This window comes from Apis florea, unplaced genomic scaffold, assembly GCF_048593485.1.
Source record: "Apis florea isolate Af1SG1 unplaced genomic scaffold, ASM4859348v1 contig_3081_pilon, whole genome shotgun sequence".
Classification (NCBI taxonomy): Eukaryota; Metazoa; Arthropoda; class Insecta; order Hymenoptera; family Apidae; genus Apis; species Apis florea.
Window position 1 is genome coordinate 1,337,813 of NW_028256703.1, and position 14,018 is coordinate 1,351,830.

General features: G+C 39.1%; 1 protein-coding gene across 5 annotated transcripts in view; it reads right to left on the minus strand.

Moving 5' to 3' along the window:
- LOC100865280 (uncharacterized) overlaps positions 1-14,018 on the minus strand; it is a 320,953-nt gene that overhangs the window by 214,807 nt on the left and 92,128 nt on the right. For all 5 annotated transcript variants that reach the window (XM_086908754.1, XM_086908752.1, XM_086908758.1 and 2 more), the window contains one exon: positions 11,988-12,080. The gene's annotated coding sequence lies outside the window, so the exon portion shown is untranslated. The remainder of the gene's footprint in view (positions 1-11,987; positions 12,081-14,018) is intronic.

Below are 14,018 nucleotides of genomic sequence, written 5' to 3' on the forward strand. Positions count from 1 at the left end.
TCCGCTTCATCGGTTCGTTAAAAAGTTGGCGGGTCCGGTAATTTCTCGCGCTACGTCACAAATTTTCACGTTCCACGCGATGTTTCTTTCGTTCAATGTCCGGAATACGCTGTCGTCGACGCTAATAATTCTATGATTTCTCACGTCGCATTCACGTGCCGTCCCCTATATTTCGTCCATTTCGATCGAAATAAATATATGCAATAAAATGAAAAAAAACGAAGCATTATAACAACACAAATAAAACTAACTCGTATAAAGTGAAATCCTTCGAAAGGATTTCGAATCTCGCGTTATTTATTGTTTTTCTTATTATTACCCCTACTCGAGCTATTCGATCAGATCTCTGCTATTAATCCCGCAAATCTGGAAAAAGAAAAAAAAAATAGAAAAATAGGAAAAAAGAACAATATCGAATATACACACCACATCGTATTGCCTCGACATTCGATCAAACATAGGCAAACATTTGCGAACCGATGAATGCTCACTATCATCCCCAAAACTGTATACTTGGCCAACAACGATAACAACAACAACAACAACAACAACGACAAAACAAAACAAAAACTCGAAAAAATATCCGCAAACACCGAGGGAAAAAAAAATTCACATTTAATATTCCGTTGGAAAAACAGTCGAATTAGATCGAAAAAGAGGGAAAGAAAGGGAAAAAAGAATCCTCCATTTCCCTTTTATCCCCGACCACCACTTTTCATTTGGTGGGACCAGCGCCGTTTTCCTACCGGATTCTCATTTCGCGCGTCAACAATACACGAGTTCCCGCAGCTTCGACGCGGTTTTTCGACGGCGGCTGTTCTCCACCCCCTCTCCCCTATTTACTCGCCGACCATCCCCTTTGCCCGCATGGGGAGGGGGGAGGCAAAAATGTATTTTTCGAGAACGATTCGCGGTAATCGGAAGTCATCACGGACGCCCGAAAATGTTCGCTTTTTAAACGTTATTCGAATCGGTTGCAGTTTTCGCACAGGTGACACAATGGTTGGATCGATCGCGACGACGTGGAAGAAACGTAGCTTCTGTTTCTCCAAATATTGTTTCGACGAACTGTTTCGGGATTGAATTTACATTCGTTCGAAGAATATATATATATAACGTGAAGTTGGAGAAAGGAGGATAAATTGGTAAGTGATATGTGGATTGGTTTTTTTTTAAAGGAAACAGATGTATTTTTAATTCTCGAGAAGAAGAAATAGATAGGAAAAATTTTAAATTCCTGTCGGTTTGATTTAGAGGATATTTTATGCTTCGAAGTTTTTCTTTTTCAGAAGAACGAAAAATCAAGGTATTTAATTTATTCAATGTCAATGAATACATACTCTCGCTCACATATTCTCGATTGATATGAATTCCTGAAGTGAGCAACCCTTAAGACTCCTCTCGAATCGAGGCATCCCACTTATTTCTCTTCCATTGGATATGCACCGAGCTCGATCCTTTGTCCCAAATCGGATAAGATCGTCGACGAAACCTCGAAAAATCCCCTGTATCGAGAAAACTTTCCTCTCCCCGCTTTTCTTGTTAACTGATGGTAGCCTCGGTTGAGCAACAGCTATAAAAATTCCTTCGTTTACACCGCATTACGTATTCGCCAGTTAAGCAACCCGCTTCTCGTAGAAAATCGTTTCAATCGTAAAACCGAACTGCAATTTTCTCCGTTTCGTAAGAAAATTCAAAGTATACAAAGCTTTAAAAAAAATCGTTTCACATAATCGATCGACGAATTTCGAAAATTTAATCCACCTCGATCTCGAAGAAATTTATATTAAAATACACAATAATTTCGAACATTCATTAACTGTAACAAAGAATTCTTGCAAAAATTCTCACAAAATTCGCGCTGTCTATCCTCGAAAGTCGAAAAATCCAATCCAGTAATTCGAAGGATAGAAAAAAAAAAAAATAAAAAAAGGAAAGGAATATTAATTCGATAACCGCGCCGAATTCCACGCTTAATTAAGGATTAACAGTTCGCTTAAGCGCACCGTGATGATTAATGATCCTTCTTCGACCCGTCTAACGTTTAATAACGAACAACGCGTACATCATTAAACGGCCCGATTAAACGCGCAAACTTTGAAAAGCTTTTCAACTCCCCTCGCTCGCCCCCCTCTCGTAAAACCGATAAAACTTGGAAAATCGCGCGATATTCTTCGATCGAAATAATTGCGAGAGACGTGGATTAAACCGATACAACCGAGCCGAGCGAGAAGCAAAACTTGCGCGCACCTCATAATCACCTCGATACAAGGGGGGAGCAGGAGGGGGTGGTGGAGGTTAATTCACCCCCTAAACGTGCAAGCCCGATTTATAATAGGGAGGTTGGTCTATAATTTGAGTGAACTTTACGCGGTAAGCGCAAAGCTACTTTGTTTACTTAATGCCCAACTTTATTCCATCAATTTAGAAGCAAGTTTGGATAAGTCCTGTTAAATTTGCATGTTTCCAGTTCGAACTCGGCTCCGTTACTCCCCGCTGTAACATCAATCATCCCTCTGCCCATCCCTCTTTTGTGTGCACGTGTGTGTGTGTGTGTGTGTGTGTGTTGTATATTATATTAGCCGGATGTAATGTCGTTAATAAACCGAAAGTATCGAGCTGTTGTTGTTGAAAATTGCTCGTTCACAAAGGTGGAGAGAGAGAGAGAGAGAGAGAGAGAGAGATTTGATTAACTTTGGGGAGAAGATTCGTGTGTTAAGTCGGTCGGGGAATGGGTCGAGTTGAAGAAGAAGATGAAGAAAAATTCTTTTGACTTTTGAAGATTCTTCTTCTTCGATGACGAGTCATGGATTTTTTTTTTTTTCTTGTGTGTCGAAGAAACGTCGAAGATCGATCCTTTGTGGGGAGATAAAATTTTTTAACAAACTGCTAAGAGATTTTTGAAGATTCATTTTAATGGAGGAAGAAAATTACGCGATTTTTTCTAGCACTCTTTGTGAGAAAGAAAGTTTGAAAAATTATTGGAATGAAAAAAAGAAAAAAAATCCTGTTCTAATCAATCGAGGAAATTGGAACGAAATTCGAATTCCAAAGTAAAATTGATAAGGGGTTACTTTTATCTTTCCAAGCTTTTTCCCCTGGAATATATCAATGGATCAAGGGTAGCAATCTCGAAGGTTTGATGGTGACCATTGGAGAAAGGCGGCCAGTCATTGCAAAGAATGAAAGAGCGACTCTCAGGATAATATATGTCCCCGTATCAGCCTGGGAACCAGAATGCATTCTCCACCCGTCACTCACAAGTTTTCAATCACCCGACATGCAATTCGAGCCCTTGATCCACCGAATTTTTACACGTTCCACGCAGTAACGAGACGCTTGACTTCCGACTCCTATCCTAAAATTGCGAATCTCTCTCTCTCTCTCTCTCTCTCTCTCATCTCCTCCTTTGATCCCACTATTTTGAATCCTCTCCAATATTTCTAAAATTCCGTCTATCCCACGAATATATAAGGAAAAAGAGAGAGAGAAAAAAAAACATTGGAAAATAAATCAAAATCGAAATAAAGATCAAGATTAAAATTCGAACAACTATTTTCAAAAAAATAGCTTATTAAATATTTGTTATACCAGACCACTCTTTTAAAAATCGAAGTTTTGAAATAAAACTCGAAGATTAAGAAAAAAAAAAGAAACCAAAATCCCAATAACCCAGAGAAGTAAGTAAAAATACAAAAGAGATATCCTTAGATATATATCCTTGAAGATCGAAACGAAAATAACATGGAACGAGAAAAACTTGGATCGAATAAACGATAAACGATAATAAAATATACGTACACATAGGAGGAGCAAGGATTAAACAAAATAATAGACAAGAGAGAGAAAGAGAGAGAGATTGGATGGAGAACGTAGCAGGAGGTTGACATAATGGAAGGCAGGGTGCGAAGAGACGTCGTACGCACTTCGTGTTGGCGCGCGCGATCGACGTGACCGGATTGCAGGCGTGGAACGATTCGAAAGAATTGCGAGTCCATCCACGTAACATAAAATATAGTAAATCGGGCAGAGAGTAATGCCTGGCTCGTAAATAACATGACATATGTTGGTGGAAGGCACGGGTGGCATGCACGCGGTAAATCTCCCCTTTGCTCCGATCGATATAATGGCGGACGATTGCAACGTTGGCGCGGCGGCGCTGCCATCGATCGAGGCCTGGGAACCCCGCGTTTACTTCGAAAACTTTCGCGTGGACGTGAAGGCTGCCTGAAGGGGAGAGGGGGCGCGGGGGAGGGGGCCTCACCAGCCCCGACGATCAACGTCAAGTTTCTCTCCACGACCTTCCGCGGCAAAACACGACTTCCGGAGTAGCTGTCCAAGTCTAACCTCCCGCTCCCTGTTTCCGCTGGTTACTCGCGGGGAGAGGGGGTGGATCGACGTGGTTCCCCGAATCCGCGCGAGGGGAGGTCAAGTTTGAGAGATTTGTTCAGAGATATTTTTCATTGTTTCTATTCTTGTATGATGGGGTATGGAATGGGGTAGTTACACCCCATCATTGCAGAAAAGTAGAAGTAGATTTTCTTTTTCTTTTTTTATTCGGATAATCTGTGGCGCGTAGTGTGAGTGATATTAACGGTAGTATCAAGATTTCTTTCATTTTTGTATTTTTTTGAGGGGAATTTTTGGGAGTGGTAGGTGTTTGTGTAGGTGGTTATTTGGAGAGATTTTTGACATTTTTGTACTTTGTATTATTTTTATAGCCGTATCTGCTGTTCGAAATGTAAAAATTGGTGTATTCTGGCGGATAATGAAACTATCGAATTATATATATTGATATGATATGGTAATTAAAAAGTAGAGAATTCAAGTTTCTTAGATCGTTTCTTACACGTAACTCGTCACTGTCTTCGAAAGTGTTCCCTTTAAGATTTTCGAGATACAGAGATACGTCTGATCTTTTTATAATCGACCGGATAATAGATGGAGTTGAAACCTTTGCCACGAGCACGAGCAACGTTGTAAACAAGTTTCCCCGCAAGTTTCTCACTCCGCGGCATGAATGAATCAACTCATCCATTGAGAGATCAAAGCCACATTGCCGAGGAAAGTTAATATTCATCGATTAACTTGATCAATGGACACATCTCGGTAAATAATCCTCCGCGATAGACGATCCTTTGTGATCCGGGGAAAAATACAATTATTTAAAAAAAATATTTGCAAGCAATAACACGTAACAGATGTTATACAGATATTTCATAGAATCGTTCGCAACGTTGCGGAAACAAAAATGAATCTGCACCGTTTTGAAATTACTGAATCTCGATGTTCTTTTAATATCAAACGATTTCTACGATTAAAAAAAAAAAAAAAAAAAAAGAAAGAAAGAAAGAATCCTGATTTCAGAAAAAATTAACCCCAAAATTAATCTCAAAATTCTTCGAAATAGAATAGATAATTCTGGCAAAAACAATCCTGAAAATAATTCTTCCGATTTTCCTCCGATTCGAAATAACGAATCTTTCGATTCTCCGCGCGAAAAAAAAAAGGAGGGGGAAAAACAAGTCTACGGCCATTAAAAACGGCTGAATTAATCCAGCCAAGTCGAGAGGAACCATTACGTAGATCCGTGGAAAACCTCTGGCAGAAGTAACCGGAAGCTTATGGAGAGAGGGGAGGAGTGGCGTGAAAGTATGAGGAAAAATGCCTCGTATGAGGAAAAATGCAAATTCGTCGAGGATTACACACTCGCCGGCTAAGTGTCTAAAGGGATAATAGACGAGATCAAGGTTGGGCACGGAAGCGATACAATCGGTGATTCAAGCCGAAGCTTATTTAATTTCACGTCTCGAGCTGCGGCCATCGCACGCGAGATCCGAGCGGATGATGTGCTTCCCATCGATTCAATTGGGAAAAATTCAATTGCGTTTTTCTTTCGAAGAATCGTTAAAATTTAAGAATCGTTGATATTTGTATCTATTTCTGGTTAATTTACTTTCAAAGTGAATGAATTTTCTAACGATTCAAATCTAACTCTTGTTAATTTTTCGTTTTAGATATTTAGATATGTGATTATTATTAGATTAGCAACGTGTTCATTCCGGAGTAGAGACATCGTGAAAAAATCGTAAGTGAAGTGAGTTTAAATCAACGGATCTATGATTGGAATTAAATAAAAATTCTGTTCGAGCTTGAGAGCATAAGAGATGTCATAATTATAGTAGTCAAAGATATTTCTCGTCTGCGTTGCTTCCATTTCGTTAAATTTCTCAAAGAAGAAATCGAAGAATTTTCCTAATACAATTACGCAGAGTGAGAGTTTTAACGAGTTTTAACGAGCTTAAAGGAGAAACTTGACACTTGATAGTATTTTGTTTATCTGCAGGAATCGAGCACGACACTTTGATAATTTTCCAAGAGGAATATGCAACAACGTTTTAATTCGAAAAAGTGATACGATTAATATAATTTTTTTCTCTTTTCACGGGAAAGTTTCGTTTACACGCGAGGGATTCGTTTCAATTTTAATAATTTAACAAGAGACGCTAAAGAATTCTCGTGAAAAAACTCGTGATGAGAGATTTTATTTTTAAATTTAAGTTCTGTTATTATTTAATTTTTTTTATATAAAAAAAAATATATATATTTTTATTCTTTCAGAACGTCAACGTTTTATTTAAACAGAATTTCAAAGATTATTTTTAAAAAAAAATACACTTATTTATCGAGAAACAAACTGATGATTTATCCCCGATATTTGAAAACAGGAATAGAATAAAACTCGGAATAAATCTTTGATATCTCGCTATATATAACGCGCAACAAATTTAAATTTCATTTAATTAAAAAATTAATTTAACCCAAGGAGAAATCTTTCCGTTTCTTGTTAAAAAAAAAAAAAAAAGAAAGAAAGAAAGAAAGAAAAGAAAAAAACAAGCCGCGATTTTAACACACGTTCAATATTTAAACAGGAGAGAAGGAGAGAAAGGAGAAAATAATAAAATAATCTTCAACGAGGGTCTCGCCATCTCGCCTATCCAACAACGACAATTTCAATTCCATCTTGAAACCCCCCTCCCGTTTCACCGACAAACAATCCGACGGAACGAAATTAGCAACGATCGTTATTTATTCCTCCGTTTCACACTCGGCGACGAATAAATAAAACTAAAAAAAGAAATCCTCGTCGTCTTGCGTCCCGATCGGAAGCAAATGGGGTTCAACGCTTAAATGAAAGAGATCGATTCGACCTCGGTTTCCAATCTAAAAGTATCCGACACACACACTCGCCTCCCTCGGTTTCCCATACAAATCCGATCGACGATTAATAATCTTTTCCCTTTTTAATCGCCTCCTTTTCGTCCATTCTTGCACACACACACACACACACACACACACACACACATAGAGAAAGAGAGAAAGAGGGGCGGGGAGAGGCAAAAGGCAAGGGGGTGTATCCGGCCAGTTTCATCAACCGATTTCGCAATTATCGAAGAAATAAGGGGGACAATTGCATTTAACTGCGACAAATCGTGAAACGTGGCAAATCGTTGGAAACACGGTCGGAAACGAGAGACACGGGGGAGAAGGAGGAGGAGGAGGAGGAGGAAACAAACAAGGGCGGAAACGTAATATGAAGTTGCAGGCCGCGCGGGCCACCCGTTAATCTAACGAGTTGATGATGGCCAGAAAACCGTTTTACTGATCAAGATTGGCTAGTCGTTAGGCCGGCCCTCGAAAATTTCCACCGGCTCTTGATTGCTTTCCTGCGATTCGTGGAGGGGGGGGGGAGGGCATTTCCCTTTTTTCCCCTACACAAACCCCCGTCTTTAAAATAATCGAAGGTTAGAAGATGGAAATAGACGACAGTCGATGTTCAAATTGAATTTGAGGTGTTATTAATTATTTTGAATGTTTCGGATGGGTCGATCGTTGTTGTAGATGGTTAAATTCGAGATGTTTTTGATTTTTTTTTTTTTTTTTTGTTAATTATCTAGAAATACGATACGATCATCGATTTCCATGGATGGAAATAGAATTGACATTTTCGAATATTGATTTGCTCACTTGCTTGAGAATCGTCTTATTTGAGAGGCGATTGAGATATCTCTCGTTTCAAATTTCAACGAAGTTTTTGTTAAACGTAAATTGAGGGAGCACGTCTCGAATAACAAAGCTTGTTCTAAATTACAATTTAGAAATTGCGCAAGAAAGAACAATATTTCGTTAAAGAGAAATTTTACTCTCTTGCTTGAAACAAAATTTTTGTTTTCTCTCTCTCGAAAAGAAACTATTCGAACCTGTTTCTGATTAAAAATAATTTTCCAAACAATCGAGAAATTGATACTCGAAAAATTTTGTCGACAAAACACGATATTCGAGAAGAGAAAAAAGTACGTATTTCCAACGCGAACAAATTATCCGAAAATTTCGAACATCGATAATATCACCAAAGAAAGAAAAACAAAAGTTACTCCCACGATCCAAATTCCATCTCGATTCTTTCAACCTCGATCCACTATCCCTCGAGATTTTCATCGTCGGCCAATAACCATCGAATAAACATCGAAAAAAATCCGCAAGAACGCTTGTCCTCCGGTTCATTCTGTCCCATAAAACAGCGTAACAGGCGAAAGTCGACGCTCGAACGAACGAGCTGGTACCAGAGGTGTATCGAATAATACAGAAAGAGAGAGAGAGAGAGAGAGAGAGAGAGAGAGAGAAGCAGGGGGACGAAACAGAGGGAGGAGAAGCGAGCAAAGCAGCCTAAGTGAAACGAATGTCGGTAGTTTCCCGAAGCAGTTTCGGGATGTTGTAACGGTGTCAACTTTGTCCATTAACCATCGATTTCTCTCGCCGCGTTAGCCAACTGGGCTGAACCGTTTACCCCCTTCCACCCACCCGATACCTGCAACTTCGTGCTTGACAACCTTTCGCAGTTTTACGCTTTTAACGCCAACCTCTTCTCTCTCTCTCTCTTTTTTCTCCCTTTTCTTTCTTTCTCTCTCTCTCTTTTTTTTTTCTTTCTCTCTTTCACTTGCTCCCGCCGTGATGCGGTTAATTGCGACGGCTAATGAAATACACCGTGTCGAACGCGAGGATTTTTATTTCTCGCCGAAAGGGGAAATCGAGCGTTGGCGGAGGAGGAATTTCACGAATCGTTTCGCCTATTAGAGGCCAGCCACGCGTGAATCCAACTTTTTATTTTTAAATTTCCTTCCCCACTCGCTTCGATCGGATCGAAGCGCCAATTTCTCGGATTTCCCTTTTTTCCACCGCTACTCGACATTGCCACTTTAAAGTTGAACAAATAATCTTTGTCGGGGAAATATTTATGCAAATATCAAACGAGACACATCAAATTTATCGATGTATCGTACCCACTCGACTCGAGATCGAAAAATACAAATAGAACAGTACGTGCGAATAATGTAGAATAATTTTTAAGAAAATTCCCGCGAATAAACGTTAAAAACCGTGGCTAATCCAATCCGTCGAAAGCTCCTTTTTTCGCGAACTCTCTTTCTCTCTCTCTTTAACTCTCCTCTCAACAGATGAATATAAATAAGGGTATTAAGGCAATAACACCCGGCTCGCGTCAAGTGAAGAATTAACGCCAGAGAGACTTGTCGCCGCTGTTCCGAAATTAGGTGTCGCGCTCGGAGACCAACCCAGCCACGCGCGAATCGGTGTTGAACGAATGACACGTGCAAACACCATGAATATTTCAACGACTGATTTAACCGACTGAATTAACGCCAAGGTAACGCGCACACCTTGTTTTACGATACCTTGACAATAAGACCATAACGCGGGTTTAGAGGGTTAATCCTTTCGGGGTTGGAACGCGGCCGGCCTTGTTCCAACACTCCCTCCCCCCTTTTAATTAAGAGCGCAATCATTCCATCGTAATCCAATACTCGATCCCCTCCTCTCTCTTTCTCTCTGTTCGTCTCTGGTCGTCGACGCCTCCCTAGTTAAAATTCGCCGTAAAAAAGTCTTTCGACTTGTCCTTCTTTTCATTTCACAGTGGAGGTGGACGTTAACTTCGGCCGAAACTTTTCTTTTCGCTTGAAAAATGAATTTTTATCGGGTGAATATTAACGAGTTTGGCAAGAGTTCCAACATCTGTTGCGAGTAGATGGATTAATTGTTGTTTGTCGACTTGGCCGATTTTTTCCTCCTGTCCGAATATTAAATTATCGATTCGTTCGGAAATTATTGTCCCCATGAAGTTACGTGAAAACTGAACGATTTTCTCGTCAAAGGTCGGAATTAAAGAAAGCCACAATATTGAAGTTATGACTCTTTGTTTCATCCCGATATCTCATTTGCTTGTCGAGATATAAGAATTTTCGGTGATTCGCATTCTTTTTTTTTTTTTTTCAAAATTCGCGTTTGGAATTTGGAACAGGGACGAACAAGAGGATGAACGACAAGGAGGAAGATGGTAAAACGATGGTAAAAATTACCCTTCTGTTTACACGACGATATCGAGATAAACTCGAAACTTATTATCTTCGAAGTTACGAGAGTTCAAAGTTTTTTCCTCGTTTCAATACCGTTTAATCGAGTTTTAAGATAAATAATTAGAAAATTACCTTTTGTTTGCACGAAGACATCTTGAAAGTCGTATCGAGATAAACGAAAAAGCGTTTCTGAACGATCGTTCGTTCGCCAACCGAAAGTTATACATCTTCGAAATTACCGGTGGTGACTCAAAGTTTTCCTAATTTTAATAGGGATTTCGTCGGATTCAAGGAATTGAAAATCGAATGCGTTCTAAAGTTTTAAAGAATCGCTATTCCTCCAAGTTGTAGCGATTCAAGGCTACTCTTCTACTTATAAATGATTCGAATATTAAAACGAATTTTATCGTCGTATATCCAAGCACACGCGATAGTCTCATAATCGATATCACAACACGGATAATTACAATGGACAAATATCCTGCCTAAATACACATTGCTAAACACACAACGCCCATATACATATATAATATATAATATATATATATGCATATATACATACACATCAAGAGTAAATATAAACTTTCCAACACAGAAGGATAAACAACAGTAATACGAGAAGGTATGAAATATACCGTGACGCGATATTAATGCGTTACGATGTGCGATAATATTACGAGCGTGACCAATTTTCGTGAACGTTCCCTTTGACGCTGTAATAAACCAGTTTACTGTCGGCCACGAATCATATCTCGAATCATAAAGTCCCTAGTTTTACAAACCCCTCAAACCCTCTCCCCCTCCTTCGCTGAACGCGCTCGAATTTTAAGCAACGCGCTTCTCCCTCTCGACTTTTCCGCTCGTTTTCGGCCGATTACGCTCGAGCGCCCCGATATTTTCCTACTTTCAATTTCGACCCCTCTTCGCCCGAATCCTCGAAATACTATAACCTTAACCTTTCCAACCTTCAACCTAGATCGCTCGAAAATTGAGAATAATCCGAGAAATTTTGAGAAAATTATTCGAAAAGCGAAACGGAATCGTTGAAGAGCGAAATTTTAGGAATCTTGGGAAATACCGACTTTTGAACGAATTTCGCAATAATCTTTCGATCTCTTTTGATGGAACAGACAGAAGAGAAATTTAAATACTCGAACGAATATTTTCGAACATTCTCGATATTAGGTATATTTGAAAATTTGTTTGAATAGAAATCAGGAAAATATTTTCTACGTGTTTCATCGATCGATATAATATATTAGCCGTAATGATAAGCAAACATGCGATTTCTTGTTTATATTTACCGGGCTGGGAGCGCGGTATCGGGAACTAAAACTATCGATATTACGTCACAAGGCTGATCATAAAGTACAAAGGAAGGTAGGCGCGCGTCTCGTAAATATAATTTCTGCCATGCCACGAATCTTCTTTCGTTCCTCTATTTTTTTTTTTTTTTTTTTTTTTTTCAAGGTAATTCTTCGTCAAAGTTTGGACCACCGGTTATTCGTCGATGAATGAATATGGAAATATATTCTAAACGGAATTGGAGAAACTCACCAGCGAACTCGGACATGCACAGCCGATAAACCCTGTCTGCAGACCCAATCTACGTCTTAAAGAGAATCCTTGATTTCGTCACCAAACTTGACTCTGTAATCAAAAGATATAGAATTTATATTTGATAAAATTTTCGAATATCGATCGAGAGAAGAGGAATTCAGTTTTTAAAAAAAATTTTAAACTTTCGATAATTTCGAAATAGAATTCTGTTTGCGACAACATTTTTTACATCGATGTGTCGCATTGAATGGCTAAGTTGTCCTAATGGAAAAATTTCACCAATCTCTAAAATCAAGAAGCAAAAGGCGAGGAAACGACGAGAAACATTAAGAAGACGGTAAATCTAAATTCGCTTGGTACAAATACAGCACGAGTATATCCTATTAGCGCCATACCTTTTCCACGGTGGAAGCTGCTTAAACTTAATAGCGTGGAGCAAGCTTAATGTAAGGTCTTTCTTCTTCTTCTTTTTTATATATATATATATATGTGTATTATATAGTATATTTCGCAGTGATATTTTTTCCACGGACGGAAAGAGGGTTCAGTGTCAACGAGAAAAATCGAATGTCACTGTGACCTCGCAATGGTCTCGTGGATGGAAGAGATAGAAGGGAACGTGACGCGAGACTTTGTCATCTCAAGAATGTCAACAAGTTTAATGTAAAAGTATCGTAACGCAAAAGGAATTGTCGTTCTATTATTATGAAATGATCAAATTTGGAAAATTTCACAAACGTTTAGAGAGGAGAAGAAAATATGTAAAATATTTCAATTCGAACATCAATTTTCAAAACTCTCTTTCTCATCGATGTATCTGCTGAATTAGATTTAATTTAAACGAACACGACGAAACTCTTCGAAGGAAGGAAAAAATTAATCCGAACATTATGAAATCTGGTAGCATCGACGCGTTAATCGATTAATTCATCCCGTTATATATAATGATCGACACAATGGTCGTCCAACAAAAAAATATGAATTTTAATCAACTTCCTTAACGATATAAAAAATCCTTGTCAACATTTTCAATTCTCCGTTCGAGCCCCAATCTTCAAACCCTCTTTCTATCTGCTGTTAGATTTAATTCAACGAACACGACGAAATTGTTCGAAGGATGGAGAAAATTAATCCGAACAAGACATTTGTAAAACCTGTCAACGCATCGACGCGCTAATTAATTAATTCACCCCAGTTCAGTTATCAATAATTACGACACAATGATGGTCCAATAACGTTTTTCGAACCCTTGGGCCGTTAAAACGATTCAATTAAACCGGGACGGATGTAAATTTGGCCGCGCGCATCGTTGTCCATCCCCCTCCCTCCGACTCGCAGAGAATGGAAATACTTGCGCACCACCACTCCCGAATCTCCGCCGTATTTCTATTCCCGTATCACGCCAGAGTTATTAAGGTCTGTGCGCCGCGTTGTATTCAACCGACACCCCATAAAACTGTAAACACGTTGTCGACATTGGTTTTATCGCCGGTGCTCATCGCCCCGATCCCGTACCGTTTTGCATTGTTCGTACGCGAAAACTGTGCGCCGCTCTTGTCCGTTCGATCAACTTTTCCTATAATTCCGTGACAGCCGATAAGCAAACACGACGCGTCGAATGGAACAACATCGTCGATTCGGTTTCACCGGTCGCAAATTATTGAAATCGATACTTAGTTCTTTATCGTTCGATATCGAGGATATTAAATTGAGAAAATCGATGAATTTTGATCGATATTTTCGCCTCTTCGTTTTTAAGTTTCGAGTTCAAGTTGTTGACGGAAAGAGATTTGTTTGGTAATAATTTTAATTTTGTCTCCGATATTCGAAACGAACGAGAAAGTCGAAGCTGGGGTAAGACGAGGTAAGGTAAGGTAAGGTTTTGATACTTAACCTCTTACTTAAACCTCTCTCTAACCAGAAACGATTTTAAAACAGATGATTATTGAAGTTCATCCACTCGACGTGTAACGATGCTTCATGAAGTAGAAGCGAGTGTTCCACGTTGTACGAGCGAAATCCTTTAAA